This window comes from Rhipicephalus sanguineus, unplaced genomic scaffold, assembly GCF_013339695.2.
Source record: "Rhipicephalus sanguineus isolate Rsan-2018 unplaced genomic scaffold, BIME_Rsan_1.4 Seq214, whole genome shotgun sequence".
NCBI classification, from domain to species: domain Eukaryota; kingdom Metazoa; phylum Arthropoda; class Arachnida; order Ixodida; family Ixodidae; genus Rhipicephalus; species Rhipicephalus sanguineus.
This window is the reverse complement of record NW_023614784.1, coordinates 1-17,236: the sequence shown is the minus strand read 5'-3', so window position 1 is coordinate 17,236 and position 17,236 is coordinate 1.

Sequence of the window (17,236 nt, the reverse complement as noted above, 5' to 3'; positions counted from 1 at the left end):
CCCCTTGTGTTTTCTTTGCGCGAAATAGCCACTTCCGTGCTTCTGAATGAAAATGTATTAACTGCGACCAATTTTGTTTTATATGACTGTTTGTATTAGCACTCAAAGTTTTCTACTTCTTGCTCAATGTATATTAGTTTCATTCCGAACAACTTATTAATTGGCGTTGATTTGCTGCTTAACATGACCGCACTTTATACTCTTCGAATAGAGAGTTCTTGCTTGTCGCTTTGGCAATCGGTGGGAGTCGCTGCTCTGCTTGCCGATCAGCTAGCGATTGCCATGTATCCTTTAAGAAATTCAATAAAGCCTCCGCACGATGGTGCAAATACCACTGTGGAGTTTCCACCTTTCCCGTAAACGTATTACTGTTTTGGCAATACGTACACCGGACAGGTGTACGTCACCAAGAACATGTGCCGCCCGAAACGATTCAGACGTATTGTACAGTGGCTCAAAGCGCCACAGGACACCGCCGCTATTCAGACTATGCCACTATAAGCTCCGATTTCCCGGTGATTATAACATAATAATTTAGGAAGCCTAACAAGGAAACATAATCTAAGTAAATAGGAAAGCGGTTGCGTATCAAGCACAGCGATAGCATAGAACGATACAGGCAGCACTCCCAAGAGCTAATAATAATTGTTGCGTTTGACGTCCCAAACCACGATAATTATACATTTATATATGTATAACAATTTTGACGTCCCAAAATTTTGACCACCTGGGGTTCTAAATATAAATATAAGCACACGGACTCTAGCATTTTTCCCTCCATCGGAATGCGGGGGGTTCACATCATACTTTATGTGTGTTCGTGCGTGTATATATACGCAAGCAAACTGAAAAATTTCGGGGGGGGGGGGTTGAACCCCCCCCCCTGGCTACGCCCTGCACTACCACCGCAGCGGGTAATCCCTAATCTATGAGAATTGAATTCATTGCCTATGGAAAATAGCGTAAACGGCTCGCTGGGACGCTAATGAGAAAAACGGAGCATTTGGTATAACATTACTGTTTCCTGAATACCTTTGGTAATTTGTGTTATTACAATGGAAACTCAATTTCGCGATTTTACTTAGTAGTAAGCAGAATTTTGTTACTGTATACGCCAGGCGCGCCCGGTTATTATATATTTGCTCTCAACATCGCCTTTACATAAAAGTAATTCAGTGGACTATAAGTATGCAACAAAAGCAAATGACGCTAAAAGCAAGAATAAATCAGAGAGCTTACCTCCGTACCTTAAAGGCATAGACCAGAAAACTATATTAGAATCATATGTAATGTGGGATGGAAAAGAAGGACAGCTAAAAAGAACTAGTGCTAACAATCAAATTAGATTTTTAAAACTCTTTGATAAAAGAAAAGATACATACGCCAAGATTGCGGTTGTTATTAAATGCTTGTTCTGTTAGATCCGCATCGGTGCCGGTGGTTCTATAGCGGTTTGGAATATTATTTGCATATAAGTTAATCTTAGTGCATGTAAGTCAGACTTACATACGAGATCCTTCAATCGCCGATGTGTGAAAGCCATCAGACGCAAAGCAATCCCCCCTGCTCGCATTCTTCAGACTTCGTACGAAGCACCACGCAAGAAAAACTTCGATAATGACACTATAGCGCATCATGTGTGCGAAAGACGCCGCGCGCATTGGAGTATACGCGGCACAGGACAGTTTCTAATTGCCAAGTGTCACGGCACTGTCACAACTAAAAGAAAAAAGCGATAAAACGAAAGGTCGGCGTGGCGTACGTTCGCGCGCTTGTCTATCGAGATGACGCGAGCGCCACCACGTGACTCACGCTCACAGCTCATCGCCTATCCTCGCTCGAAAACTCTGGTGGAAAGATAAATAATGTCACGGCCTTCAGCTTTATCCTGGTCACTTAGTGGCAGCAGTATCGGCTTGAGAAGCGGCGTTCAGCCAACGCTTATTGTTTCGCATGGTGGTGATGCATCGCAGTATCTTGTATCTTAATATACACATACATTCTTTAATGTACATAAATACATATACTGACACCCGTCTTGTGAGACGTACCGCGATACGATACAAGATACCCAAAGAGTATCTAAGATAGTATCTAAGATACATGTATCTTCGATACTGCCCAGCACTGGAACTTACCACCTATATAGTCCTGCGTAAGCTGGAGTCCAGATGACAAACGGTATTTGGGCCGGTTAAGATAGTCACAGCGCTTGAGGATTCGAGCAGCGCGAATAGTGATGCGACCTTTAGTAAGATTTTGGCACGCCTCCGCGAATCGGCAATAATGATCCGAGATACGGGTCCGCTGAGCCTACTTTCTCTTCCTTTTGCCTTGTTCTTTGCGACTAATCGCCTGTAGTGGGTAAGCTCCACGGACAGCAAACAAGCAAGAAAGCAGCGAGGCTGCCCTTGCGACCAGCTGCAGAAGCAGAAGAAGATTGCGCGCCCGAGTCTTCTCGTATCCTGCTCCTCAACGTGAAAGATACAGCTGAGGTAAATCTTATTTCCCAAAGACTGCAAACATTTCGTGCTCTGGGCGTATCTTTAAACGGCCAGATCATCGCGACACTTTCTTCAAGATGTAGGCAATGGCGTTTAGGCACGTTTTAAGTGAGCACAGACTCAGCAAGGCCAAGCGGTCCTTATTTATTAGCACTATTCATGCCTATACATTCTGAATGGAATGTGCCTGCCCATGGAGTTGAACCACGGCCGCGCTGGAAGGAACGCAATACTAGAGTGAAGTGGAGAATCGGTGGAAGCCCGTCTAAAACGAACGCCTGCTTTTATGTCGCCCCGCCCACGGTGGTCTAGTGGTTATGGCGCTCGACTGCTGACCCAAGGTCGCGGATCGAATCCCGGACGCGGCGGCTGCATTTTCGATGGAGGCGAAAATGTTTGAGGCCCCTGTACTTAGATTTAGGTGCACGTTAAAGAACCCCATGGTCGAAATTTCCGGAGGCCCTCCACTACGGCGTCTCTCATAACATTTTATTATTATATTTATTGCTTTTATGTGTACATTTGTGGTCGTTGTTTTTTTTTAATTGTCCTCGGAAATGCTACATAGTATTGCGTTCCGTCCGTGTTGGCTTTTGTGTGTTGTGTTCACTTTTTTAGTACACTATAGCAGGTCAGTTCATTATTGACGAAATGGCGAGTTCGTCACGTTCACTTACATAAGCACGAGCCTTCAAAGAAGCCCCGTCCTGTCCTCTCTGTCGATCACCGATTAAGTAAAATGAGCGTAGAAGAGTGTATATGGACGAGTTGGCAAAAATATTATCGCGAATAAAATACACTTTGGACAGCTGGGAGCGCGCAGCGGGAACTCTGCGGGATAAAACAGCTTGCTTTCGGTCGGGTAAACAACCTGACTTCGGGTATTCTTAAACTGCAGACTTGCTATCGCGAAAGGTATAACGCGCGCCACTGTATGCGTTTTGTCGCAGTGCTGCAATGGAAGCTGCGTTCGGACAGCTGCTGTTCACTTTCTCGGTGAACCTTTACAAGCAGCTTCTGAGTGCGGACAGCGCGGCCAACGCCAGCAACCTGCTGTGTTCGCCGCTCACCATCGCGGTGCGCTCGGAATGACGCTCGCCGGAGCCCGTAACGACACCGCCAAGCAGATCCGATCTCTGTTCGTCAAGCGTACGTTTCGACAACAACTAAATTAGAATAAAATCGTCGTGTGAAGCGCACTTGTACTGCGCTGTGCAACGGCCACGCCTCTTGGCGGCCGCGATAAAGTGCGATGTAAGTAAGGAGACACACATTCACCGTTGAACATTCCGTCTTGGTGGACAATCGGACTGCATTCAGCGCCTGCAGAACCATACGTTTTAGACGTTTCCATTCGGTCCCTTTTCCTGGTCTTTGCTGCACTATGACCTGTGGATGACTGCAATAATAATGTCTTCTGGTGACAGCACGCTATGCGAAGTCAACATCGCTGTGAGGAATTGACCAAATGAGGGATGTTCATTTTGATGTCTAAACGGGTTGAAATTTGAATACGAATGCTGTGTGGGCCTGGAATGTCAAGAACACATTCCGTGCCCCAGCTCTCCTAATAACAATGTTCTGAGTACAGAGTCGTCCTTATTCTATATCTCCCTTGTATCCGCTTTTATTCCGCCAATGTTCGTTTTAAACTATATACGCACAAGTTCACTCATCGCACTGAGATCTTTACACTTCAGCAACTGCCAGCTTGCAACAGAAGTTCCTAATATATTTCACAGAAATCATCCCGGGGCGTCTCGAGTGGACATTCCGGCCTTGGATGATGATAACGCCATCCACGACGCGTTCGCCTCAATTTTCGAAGTCTCAACTACGACAGCGATAGAACGGAGGCCACTGCTGCATGAGTCTTCGTTTCGCCAACCGACTGTACGCGGTCTCGACGTACGGCTGGCCCCAGAGTACGCGGCGCTTGTCAATGCGTCGCACGAGCGTCGGTAACCAACGTGGACTTCGTCACCGACCCGGAAACCACGAGGCGTGCCATCAATGACTGGTCTTCCGAAAGACGGCGTCCAAGATTGCGGAGTTGCTGCCGCCAGGTTCGGTGAACTCTGCTACGTGCGTTGCGCTTGTGAACGCCGTCTACTTCAGAGGCAGCTGGGCGGAGCTGTTCGATCCCGAGCTCACCGCGGAGCCCTTTTATGAGACCCCACGCGTAGCCGCAAGGTGAAGATGATGTACAGGACGGGACGCTTCGCCGTCGGGCGCCACGAGGGCCTTGGAGTAAGCTTGGTCACGATTCCGTACAGGTAAGAAGCAGTTCAATGTCACGCTCCTCGGCCACTCTTGATGGACTTCTCTGGAAAATCGCAGGTTGCTGTCACTATTGTCTTTCTTTCATAAGCTTCACTTCAATCAGTCATCCCACGATATCTTCAATAGGCGAGCTCGTCATATATCTTCGCGACTCGATCACCGACATAAAATTGAAGCTATTTTCGCCCGCACTAATCTTCTGTTTCACTTTCCACTTCTCGCCATTCGTGAATGGAATCTTCTTCCTGCTGACATTGTACGCATTGTGAATCATGACTTATTTGTAACTAGTCTAAAGCCTAAAGTCAGCCAATAGAAAAATTCTATCCTCGAATCACTAGTGCTGATTTTCTTATGTGCTTTTTTTCTATTAGTTTCATGTGATACTGATGATGTTTATTGTTATGGAACTTTACCTTATGATTGTTTCACTAACCCTGAGTTAGTTTCTTGACGTAGTATAATACTGTCACACGCAGCTATTTTTACACCATTCCATGTTTGTTTATTCAGTATTCTTATTTCATTGTTCAGTATGTATTTTTATTATTGCCACATTTACTGTACCCCCACCCCCCACCCCTACGTAATGCCTTCTGGCCTTTAGGGTATCTGGATAAAAAATTGAGGTTGGTGGTGGCAGCACTTGGCGATCTACATAACCGTTGCTGACGGCAGCGATAACTTCAAATGAGTGTGAGGGTACGTCCGCCACTTCGCTCCTTCTCTGAAAAGATGCTCACTCTTACGGAAAAAACACGCATTCAAATGGTTGAATGTGTTCAAATACCACTTAAATCCTGCAAGAAAGAAAAGAAATGATCTCCTGGATTTGGACGTATATATACTTTAGTCCTTTGCTATTACCATCAGACGGGAAGCGCGCTCTGACATTATAGGGACGTTCCAATACCACTACAGCGCTGCACTAACCATTAAAATTTTTCGCAGAAACCAGAACGTTTCGATGGTTGTGCTGCTGCCGGACAAGGTAGATGGGCTGGACGACTTCGAACGGCTCGTGACGCCCTCTGAGCTGTCCACCATGCTCAACAATATGAGCAGCTTCACCAAGGTATTCGGGCTCTGCCGGCAGATGTCTCCTGACAATTGATGATTTAACCTTTAACTAAAGTCGAAACCTAACCTCTCTTAGTGGTACACATGCAACGAGGCCGTTTCGAACCGCCTCTGGAAGGAACACCTGATCAGAAATCCTTACCAATTAGCCCAATTGTCAGTCCTACTAAACAGAGGAGGAGGAGGAGTGGTTGAGGAAAGGAAAAGACGCAACTTCTGCTACTAAATAGAAAGTCTAGAGGCGTGCGCACTGGGGAGGGGGGCAGGGGGGGCGGCCTCCTCCCCCAATTCATCGTTGTGCAGCTCGGCACGACTGAGTAAAGGTTGGGGGGGGGGGGAGCTCAACCCCCCTCCCCAAATTTTTCTATTTTACATGTGGATATATACACGCATACATACAAACGCATTCACGGACATACATAAATTATGGCTGAACAGCCCCGCCCCCCGAAAAAAATTTCTGGCTGCGCTACTGCCTCTCACGTCATTTTTTTATTGCGCGGTTACGCTACGCATGTTTTTTGGACAAAAATGGCGACCAGGACCCTTGATGTTGCATTCAATTATGTGTTAACTTGCCACCTTTAACTTGCAAAGCCTGAGACCAATGCCAGTCTTTGGTGAGAAATTAACTGCAACACCAACTGCAGCGGGCCAGTTGGCACAGTCGCCCAGATCTTGTGCGGCGTGACTTTTCGGCGTGTCAACGCCATGGATAGAACCATAGGCGTGCGCAGGATTCCCCATCAGGGGGGGGGGGGGGCGAAGGTTCATCGCAGCGCCCCCCCCCTTACTAAGTGAATGTACAGAACAAACTCTGCGCCCCCCCCCTCTTAGGCGTAGGCAACTAGGGGGCGGCGGCGCCATGCCCTACCCCCCCCCCCCCCCCATGCGCACACCTATGGATAGAACTAAGTTCCAAAAATTGTTTTGTGGACCTGTGCTTTGTGGGCGTGCACTTGCACTTGCCCTCACCATTTTTGTAACTTAAATCAGCCGTATGGCGAAGATACACAAAAAAATTGCCGTCTGCGCACGCTAGTTAAAGATTTGGGCGAAGAAACAGCGCGCGCGACAACGAAAGAAGCAGGCAAACACAACGCGTGCACGTAAGAAGCACGTCACTGCTTGATTTTCATCTTTGCGCTTTCGCCTCCATCGAAAATGCGACCGCCGCGGCTGGGATTCGATCTCGCGACCTTCTGGTCAGCAGTGGAGCACAGCAACCCCTTTGTATTGTGATGTCGCGCGCAGGTCTGTCTAAAGCTGCCCCGCTTCAAGTTGTCGACGACCTCTGACCTGCGCCGTCCCTTGTCCGCGATGGGCGTCACGACTTGTTCACTTCGCGCGCCGACCTCTCGGGCATCACTGTGAACCACGGCAGCAGTAACGCGGGCTGCGGCGGCTCCTCACTCGGTGTCTCGGTGGCTCTGCACCGAACTGCTCTCGAGGTGACCGAGGAAGGCACCGAGGCCGCAGCCGGCTCGGCTTCGCTCGTCACCCGCCGTGACCTGCGCGCCGTCGAGTTCACGGCCGACCACCCGTTTTATGTTCCTAGTGCGAACCCACAAGCCTGCAGCAGTCGTGCTTTTCGTCGGGAATGTGCGCCACGTGCAAGACGTCGACGCCTGATGTGGAACCAAGTGTTTAGACTTAGCGAAAAACACGCACTCTTCTTCAGACTCTACGTGCCGTGCACACGAAAATTTTTATACTTGGCTGTTGTGCAGTTCCTTTAGTTTATCATTATTTATGTCGATTCACTTCCCAAGCAAAAACCTTGACAAGATTCGCAGGAGGCAACGGGAAGCGATGCTAAATGTCGGTATACGTGGATACACTGCTCTTTTTTTTCTTCACAATTCTGCACCCATGTCATGGCTTTCTATAGCCTCAAGCTGAATGTTTTCCATTGCGCAGATAACATAATTCTCGCGAAATGCGCAATTTCCTACTCGAACACAGGACGTAAATGTTTCCGTGTTGTTGATATAGAAGTAAACTCGCAGCGCGCTTTTTAAAACTCTAGCTACTCAGAGATCACGCAGTACATGTTTTTCCAGTGCCCCCGTATATATTTACATTATCGGCAAGTAAACTAGTGGTACGTTTACTATATTAACAAACGCACAAGGTCAAAAGTCACTTCGCCTCGCGACGATGTCTGAGAGGCGGCGGCAGTGGGCAAACGCGTCCTCTTCGAGTAATTCGAAGAAAAGCCGCTGCCGCGTGTCTTGCCGCGTGTCCAGCTATTCAGCCGGTGGTTCTTTCATTTGGTGCTACCGTGCTTGGTTTTAGCCACAGGAGTGTTTTCGACGCTGTACGTAATTTCCTACGAGAGACAAAAGATTAGAATGCTAAGTGTAACTTAGTTCAGTTTCTTTTTCGAACGTTTCTTTCCTTAATCACAGATGTATATACATGTATTTTTGGCCGTTTTTCTTTCGTTTTTTGTTTTCCTCTTTAAGCTTTATGAAGTTGTACTGTTAATGTCTAACGCATAAACTATTCAGTTTTAAAACCGTTTCCTACAGAAAGTGAATTAATTCTTTAAGAACGCACCGTCCGATTCATGGTCTATCCCCCGAAGTGGGTTGCGCCAAATGTCTAGAAACAACAACAACAATATTCAGCCGCTGTATGACATTGCTTTTACTGCTTACACAGCGTTTGCGTGGATCGGGCAAACAGCGGGGCGACCGACATAATGAAATGAAGCAGATCGATAGAGCCAACTTGGACGTTTCAATGCATGCACGTACAATGCATTAAGAGGAATGTACAAAATTAGACTTCTTTGCAGTACATTATCAACATTGCAATCTAGATGTTATTCGCAGATTCAAAGGAAGAAAAAATGGTATAACTCTGGTTCATTAACGGTGCCCTAGTATAGCCGCCACGACGTTGAAGCAACTTTATCAATGCGGCGGCAACGTTGTGTCAACATTTGGCGCTATGCTGTAGGGTGGCCGCTGTATTTTATACGTAACTGACTGTGTTCTCCTGCCAATATGATAGGAAAACACTGGTGAATTCGTTATGTATGTTGTACCGTCTGGTCACCTGTAGTATGAATGATATTTTAATGGCCAGAAATAATCTGGCCAAATTAAAGCGCCACTTGACCTTGCGAATTATTATTTAGTCTAACCGCCCTATCATAACTCAATCAGTAAAGCTTTATTATTGACAGTCAATAAAAAGAAGTAATGTATAAAACTGATAATTTTTTTTTCAAAACACTCGGAGATTTCACTTTAAATTAAGATATATTCTTGAGGATTTGAACCAGCCAGAAGACGAAGCACAGAGGAGCGCGATGGTACATACAACGCTGCGACGAACCACAGGAATTTTTTCCAGTCTTTTATTAGTCTCTGAATGGATTAAAATATACTACATAGTGTTTATTTACGTCGAGTATCATCCTTCTGTTATCTTAGTAGTGTTTAGTATTGTTTTAATTTATTTATTTGCTAACACGTTTTATTTATAAACTCCCAGTGAGACCAATCCCCGTGGGATATGAGCCAGTTTTACTAGTCTACAACAACGACAAGGTCACAGCGACTGGGCTTTATTGAAAGAACCATATTCTAGGAAAACCAGGCGGATATGCGCAGCTCAAGAGAGTGTAACACACACCAAACAACATTGGTAGCGGAATGGATCATGTGGCTAGCGCCAGTACGACAGGAAGCTTACTTCCTATTCGTGAGATATTGTGCTGACGTAATTGTCCTTTTGCATGCTGATGTGAACGGCTTCGATAATTTCGCGCTCATATCGCCCTTGAGTCTACCAAGAATTTTAACAGTAAAAAAAAACAAGACAAAACATGGTATGCAGTCACATTCCCGACAATGCGAGGCAAATTTGCTCCTCCAGAAGTGTTCAAATAATAGTTGTGCTGATAAATCGGCCAGTTTGGCCGATGTACACTTTTCACTGGTCAGCAGAATCTCGTAAACCATACGTGTCGAACACGTATAACGCCTGTGAAGGAAGCGAAAATTGATCGTCATCAAGTACAAACATGTTTTGCGTTGAGCCTTCGCTACCATGCATGTTCAGGTGCGAAGCGTTTTGCTATACAGGCTCGCAGAGATGAATTCGCAGTGAAGTTCTTGTGAAGTTTCGCCTAAAGTTTCTGGGCAGTTATTTTTTCTTCCGCGTTATCTAAGCATCAGAACGAAAACAATGCTAGCGAATACCTCCTTAAAATATTTGTGTTTTTTCTGAATACTTCGCGAATAGCTAAGTAATCATGCCGACGTAAACAAGGTCAAGGCGAAAGAAGTATACTACATGCGTGGAAAAAGGTGGATACGAGAGGTACGAATTAAAGTATGTGTACACGGGCTCCGAGTTATTTACATTTAATTTCAGTTCAGAGAGATTTCTTGTTACAATATACGGAGAAAATGGAATATTGGATACCATTGTGATTAGAAGACTACGCACAGAGAGGGAATGAAGGTCCCGTGGACCAATGGGAGGGCCGTATAGTTGACTCATCACCGCGATAACCATCGTGAAGGGTTTCACCCAGAATGACGCTGTGGCTGCACCACCTTCATTTCTCCGTTGTTGTGTGTGTTTCTTTTAGGACAGTGAACGAACGATATGCTCCAAATCAAAGGGACCAGTGGCACCGTTGGAAACAACACGACAGCCAAGAGCGGACAGTTCAACGGAAAGTTAAGCCATGAATGAGACGTTCACTGGAGTCCTGCGGGCCTGCTTAACGCCGGTAAGTGCATGTGCTTCACATAGTAATACATAAACGAAGGGAGCAGCATATTAATCTGTTGAAACAAGATGTACTGGAAAGGCTAACCTAAATTAAACGTTAGAAGCGTGCGTATTTGGGCTGGCCGTTCCTACACTCGCACAGAAAAACAGGACGAAAGAGGAGAGGACAACAACGGCGCTGTGGGTGCGCTGTGGTGTTTCCCCCCCCCCCCCCCAAGAAAAAGGTAGGCGGTTGATATTACTATCACAACTTCGCGGTTCTTTAGTAGCAGTGTATGTAGCTTGAGGTCTTTTAAGAACTATCACACGCTGCCATTTTGATTTGTAACGTATAAGGATGTCTCTGCCTTACCTTTCCACATTACCTGGCTTAAAAGGTGGAGCAGAGCATTACGTAAGATAACCAGGCGCAGAGGCGTAGGTTTCTATGGTCCCGGAGAAGGGGGGCGGGGGGGGGGGGGGATGGCCGTAATTGAGGGTGGTATTCGCTTTGAATCTGTCGTCATTGTTGTGATATAAATTTTTAAGTTAAGTTAAAGTTAGGTACGCAATGTTCACTTCAGCAGTGTAATGCATGTCTAGAATGAAACGCTGCCGGTAACTGGACTCATAAGGTAAGCGGCAAAAAGCGTGTTGAGAGCAACCCTGAACCCCCACCCACTACTCATAACCGCAACTGTATTATAATGAGTGTTATCGCTTCGACTCAGATGGAGCCGCTCATCGGATACCGCCGCGATCCTGATGGAACAGTTGTCGCCTCGGGCTGGGCGGATACGTCTACAACTTGGTTGTGAACTCCCTGAAGATCAAGTGAGTCTGTACGCATGCGTCTGTACCATTGGTTCGCGAGAAATGCTTCACATTGGAAAATAAATTTATGTCATTCTAAAATATATTGGGTGATGCTTGTCGCAGGCACGTCGTCCTGATCCCAAGGACCATGTCTATGCGGGCACATTCCCCAACGGAAGCTGGGCGGGCTGTCTTGGAATGATAAGCCGCAACGTAAGTTTCGTATGGGTGGGAATGCGATCCATTTCCTGACGAACATGAGTCGAGTTTATGCCCGCGCTGTTGACAAGGGTATGTCTGAGCATAGGCGGTATCTACCGGGAGGGCAAGGGGGGCTCTAGCCCCCTTCCCCCCCACTGAGAAAAGATAGAAGGCGGAGCCCCCCCCCCCCCCCCCAACTGTCTACAGTGGGACTGTCGCCTGCATTCCGGGAAACGGACCACTGTGGCGAAGTGCTCCTTCAACACAGCAGTCACATGTAATTATATAAGAAATTTTTCCTAGGCTTCTGTTGCGAAAATTGTCTTCCACGTCTAACGACCACGCACTGTATACGCTCTCTGCGGTGCAGGCCGCCTATGCGACGCTTTCGCGCCTTGCGCTCATCCTAAAGGAGGCTACCGCTGAGCAGGGGCACTATAAGTTAGAACACTCCGTCATACTTTCATCCTGCTTTGCGTGGCCTGAAATTTACATCGTCGCTGACACAAACACGGGCGGGGACCGGTAAACGCTTTATGGACCGATGAAACGCTCTTCCCGTTTCAGGATATTAATTTTCTTCATCGAAAAGAACAGCATCACCGCTGCTCTATATGCAAGCTGCTGTGGGTCAACGAGAGTGCAGAAGTGTAAAGTGTTTTACTTAGGTCGAACTGGGAGAGCTAAAAGTATTTCCGCTTTAGTCGCCGATCAGCCTGCTTTGGCTCATATGGAAGCTTTCAGCGATCGCGGCGGCTCGCGAAAATGCGACGAATAAGGCAGTGGACTCCAGCACATTGGTAGCCCAGCTTTCAAGCTGCCCCGCGAATTTTCTACCGGACCAGGAATATCGTCAAGGTCCACGGTTTCTGGAGCGTTAATTGACAGCTGGTCTAGTTGATCTTGATTCATCTAGAATTGACTTGTGCAGCGCAAAATAAACTCGGATGGTAAAGAAGCACACTCGACCAGCGCTGTCTATTTCTCTCTCTCCCCTCTCTCAGCAAAGCTGCGTTCGCATAATTGTATACGCGCAGAAACAGCTCAACATCATTATACTACAACGGAAAATATTTATTATAGTCATATGAATTCATCTTGCCTGCTGCTACAAGTAGCCGCTGCCAGCCTTCCTGAACTGCGTTCAGAATGAGACACTTCTCGGCTATTCCGAAAAAGTTTAGCTATAGTTGAGCATAATAATGCGATGCTTAATGTACATACGCCATTTTAACGCCGCGAGATTTCACAGATTTGTGGCGTCCCGTGACAAGCCGGCAAATTTGTGGCTGACAGAAAAAAAATTTTTCGCCCCGCTACGGTGGTCTAGTGGTTATGGCACTCGACTGCTGACCCGAAGGTCGCGGGATCGAATCCCGGCCGCAGCGGCTGCATTTTCGACGGAGGCGAAAATGTCTGAGGCCCATGTACTTAGATTTAGGTGCACGTTAAAGAGCCCCAGGTGGTCGAAATTTCCGGAGCCCTCCACTACGGCGTCTCTCATAATCATATCGTGGTTTTGGGACGTTAAACCGCAGATATTATTATTATTATTATTAAAATTTACGAATGGCAAAGAACTAATGGTAAAAAAAAATTACAGCATATCCACGGGTGAATGATGAAGAGCTTGGGCGAAGCTCCTGAAGCAATCATGGTTACACCGTGAAATTTTCAGTGGTTTCGCCCAGCAGTAATCAAAGCGATACGCCGCTTTGATTACTGCACGCCATCTAGCGTGCAGGGTGCCGCTGTTTTTTTCTTTTTTTCTCTTTTCTTTTTTTTTCTTCTCTTTCTTTTTTCTTTTTTTTTTTGCACACATATTGCACACATCTCTATGCGACAGCGCCACCATTGAATGATACGGGAGACGCGACGGCGGGGGAACGCCGGATGGAGTGACGACCGACCAGGTGATGCTATAAGGAGCTTCGCCCCTAAAAAAATGCTGCGTTGAGTATAGTGTGCTTTCTTATTTTCTACGCAGTCGTGGATAAGTGGCCACTACGCGACTGATCATTTTAGCGTAATTTGTTGCATCGGGTTACGAGTAGGTGTTGTGTGCATGAGCCAGAAAATTTCGATCAATCATAAACAGCTAACGACCCATGCGGAAGGAAACAATGCGGGGTAGGTTGACGTTATAATCACCCACATTTTTTCAAAGAAGATTCGCGGTTACACTGTTAGGATAGGCGCATTTCCGGCCCCTCTATGTAAATGCGCCTATCCTAACAGTGTAACCGCGAATCTTCTTTGAAAAAATGTGGAGGCCCTCCAAGCAACGTCGCAAATGCAAATACTTTGAGTATAAAGAATGTAATGCGCCTCTAATACCACAAATTCTTACATTTTAAGAAAAACTTGTGGTTGACGAGTTAACAACAATGGTAATAATAATAATAATAATAATAAAATAATAATATAATAATAATAATAATAATAATAATAATAATAATAATAATAATATAATAATAATAATAATAATAATAATAATAACGTACTAGAAACACTATTTCGACTAAGAGCAAACAAGGCAAAATATCGTATACGCCAACCTGAATATGTGCAAGAAAGTGCACTAGTAAATAATGAAAAGAAAAGGTGCACTCATTGCTACCTACATTATAAGCGCAATTCATTGAATGATACAAATCTGATACTTGGAAGGCCGCCATAATTGTATAATTGTATTCTTGCATAATTGTATTCTTGCATAAAGTTGTGTGGTTAATGTATAAAAAGCGTTGCTTGAAATACTGCTACACGCATAACACGCATAGCATATGTATGTTTGTCCCAGTGTACGCTACGTAAAACTGGCTGTACTTCTTCTATTGGCCGCGAGGAGTTACGGAGTCACCCTCTATCGGACGCGCCTCGATTGCGTGCTATGTAGAATACCGCCGGCGAGCTCCCCATGTGTTTTGCTGTCGGCGCTCTACAAAAACACTCGCGGAAGCCCTCCAGCACATTTCTGTAAGTACTTTCGAAAGGAACTGTGTTCTTTCCTGTCAAAATAATCATCTTCGATGAACTGAAAGTACAAGACAGTCTACAGTCGCTGTCTCTTTGCAGAAAACCGAGCACCCGCTTCACGCGGTCACCGCGTTGGAGACTCCTGAACCGGCTTCTTGCGTAAAAGGTAGTCGCTGGCTGAGTGCAAACTACGTGAAATATCTCGTTAGAGTAGACTGGCTGTGTAACCAAACGGAGCATAACAGAAAGAAGCCTCAAGCCAGCGATCGCACGGGTTCGCGACGACTGACGGTGCCTCTGCATGTATAGCGTCTGCGTGTATGTTCGTACTGATGGTTTCGCTTTTGCTACGAGCGCGTTTTGGCACCACGCTGTGAACTTTAGGCCACGAAATATGAGAATTTGTGAGTACACAAACAACTAATGTTGCGCGGACGCTATCAGAGCAGTTCAAAAACAATTTCGTTACAACTGCGGCTTCGGTGCGCATGGCAACTTTGTGATTTGCCGTCCCGACGATTCAGTGTTTTTTTTTTTTTTTTTCGGTCTAAATTCGGGTACGTTTCAATGTCATTTGACAAGTTGTCTCGCACTGCGTATTGATCGGTCTTCTCAGCGGGCAAATGCCGCTGCTTCTGTTTCTTTATTCAGTGCATTCGTTTCGTTTGGTGCTCACACAAAACGTGAGCAAATGCGACGCCTTTTTTTAATGCTCCTTAATTATCGATCCCTTTGCATTCCAGCGAACTTGCTGCTCTCTGTCATCAACAAATTCATAGACCAAAGCTTCACCACTTCGAGATTGTTGGTAGAAGGAGAAGCAGTCTACGAGACCGAGCATGTAGTAGCACGCAACGCCAAAGAAAAGAAAGAAAATACTGTAATGTTTGCCGGACTTGTTCTGCAAACGTCAGCTGTGAACTAGGACCCACATGAACTGGAAATAGTGGTGAATAAAATAGAAGTTATTGTAGTAACCAGCAGCCGCAAAGCAGGATAGTAATTATTTGGCGAGTACCCCAGCAATTTTGGCAGCAGTGTCGTGTCTAACGCCAACAGGCTGACATATTTCCCACGTAAATAAATGAGGCTCCAAGAAAATACATGGGGTTGGAGAGGCCCAACGTGAGTTGGAGAGTGGCACAAATAAATTTGGGCTTTTTAGCACATTGTGTTTGCGTCAGGGGAACGCAAGCTCGACTGTTATTGCCAACATAAATGCAGCACACAGCCGCAGCATTTGACTCTCGCTAGTCCACCCAGCAAACGTCGCGTAGCTTATGAAGGCGAAAGCCTTAGGTGCCTCTTCAAACGGGAAGACTGACCGTCAGCGGCGTCAAGACGGGTGACGCAAAAAATAATCGTCACGTGATGACGGCACCATATGACGTCATCATGACGTCACAGATCTTTTAAATTTGTAACTTCATTATGACATAACCATGACGTGACATGACGTGATGTCACATGACGACGTATTCCACACGACATGGTCCCTTTGCATTGCCTCCGTGATCGGTGGCCGATCACAGAGGCAATGCAAAACTTATGGAAACTTATGAAGGCGAAAGCCCTAGATGCCTCGTCAAATAGGAAGACTGCCCGTCGGCGCCTCGCGTCGGCTGGCATCAACACGAGTGATGCAAAAATAATCGTCATGTGTGGTGTCACCATATGACGTCATCATGAAGTCACAGATCGCCAAAATACGTAGCGTCATTATGACATCACATAACGTGACGCACATGATGACGTATTCACACGTCATGGTCGCTTTCCATTGCCTCCGTGATCGGTCACGGAGGCCGTGCAAAACCGCGTTATGTGCAAAACGCTTTGGAGGGGGGCGCGGGAGAATCAGTATAACTACTGACAAGAAGAAGGCTTTCGCCTTCTAGTAATCTTTAGCGAATGCATAAGGGACCCTGTGTGTTCTTTAATTCAACGTATCTAACAATGACTTGCGCATCTGCAGCCGATTTTGTGGACGCTGAGCACGGGGCCGACGATCAAGAGGTCGCGCGGGAGGGTTCTGAGATGGCATCGCACGTGGTAAAAGGTAGCGCCTTTTCAATCCTGTGGCAGATAAGCATCATTTGCCGGCGGGAAGCGCGCGTGAGCCATCGTCTCAGTGCGCGCTGTCTGCTACTCACCGAACATCGCGGGCCCGACGCAGTAACGAAAGTCTTCGTCGCGGAAGTGTGTTGCGCACAAGACTCGTAGCCGATGGCAACTTGCTGTTCTTAGTTTTACAACCCATACTTCACGCAATTTCTTGTCCCGCGGTTACCGGTGCAGGCTGACACTGGGCTCCGTTGCGTAAGCGCGACACTGCGGCACCGAGCGGTAGAGCCCCATGTTCGTCGCCTTCGGAGGCAGCCATTCTATTACAATGGTTTCAATTGAGTAGAAAGTGAGAGAAAACTTGCGAATTTGAACAGACCGCCGCGCATGTGGGACTTGAAACTCGTTTTCAAAGCACGCGGCAGTGCTCCACAAGGAGCCGACGCGGGCGCTGAGATCACGTGATCCTGCCAAGCACGTCACGCCGACGGTGGCGCCGGCGTTTCCAGTGCGGGCCTCGAGGCCAATAATGTTATTAAACAGATAGCCAGCAATATATAAAAATCACATCA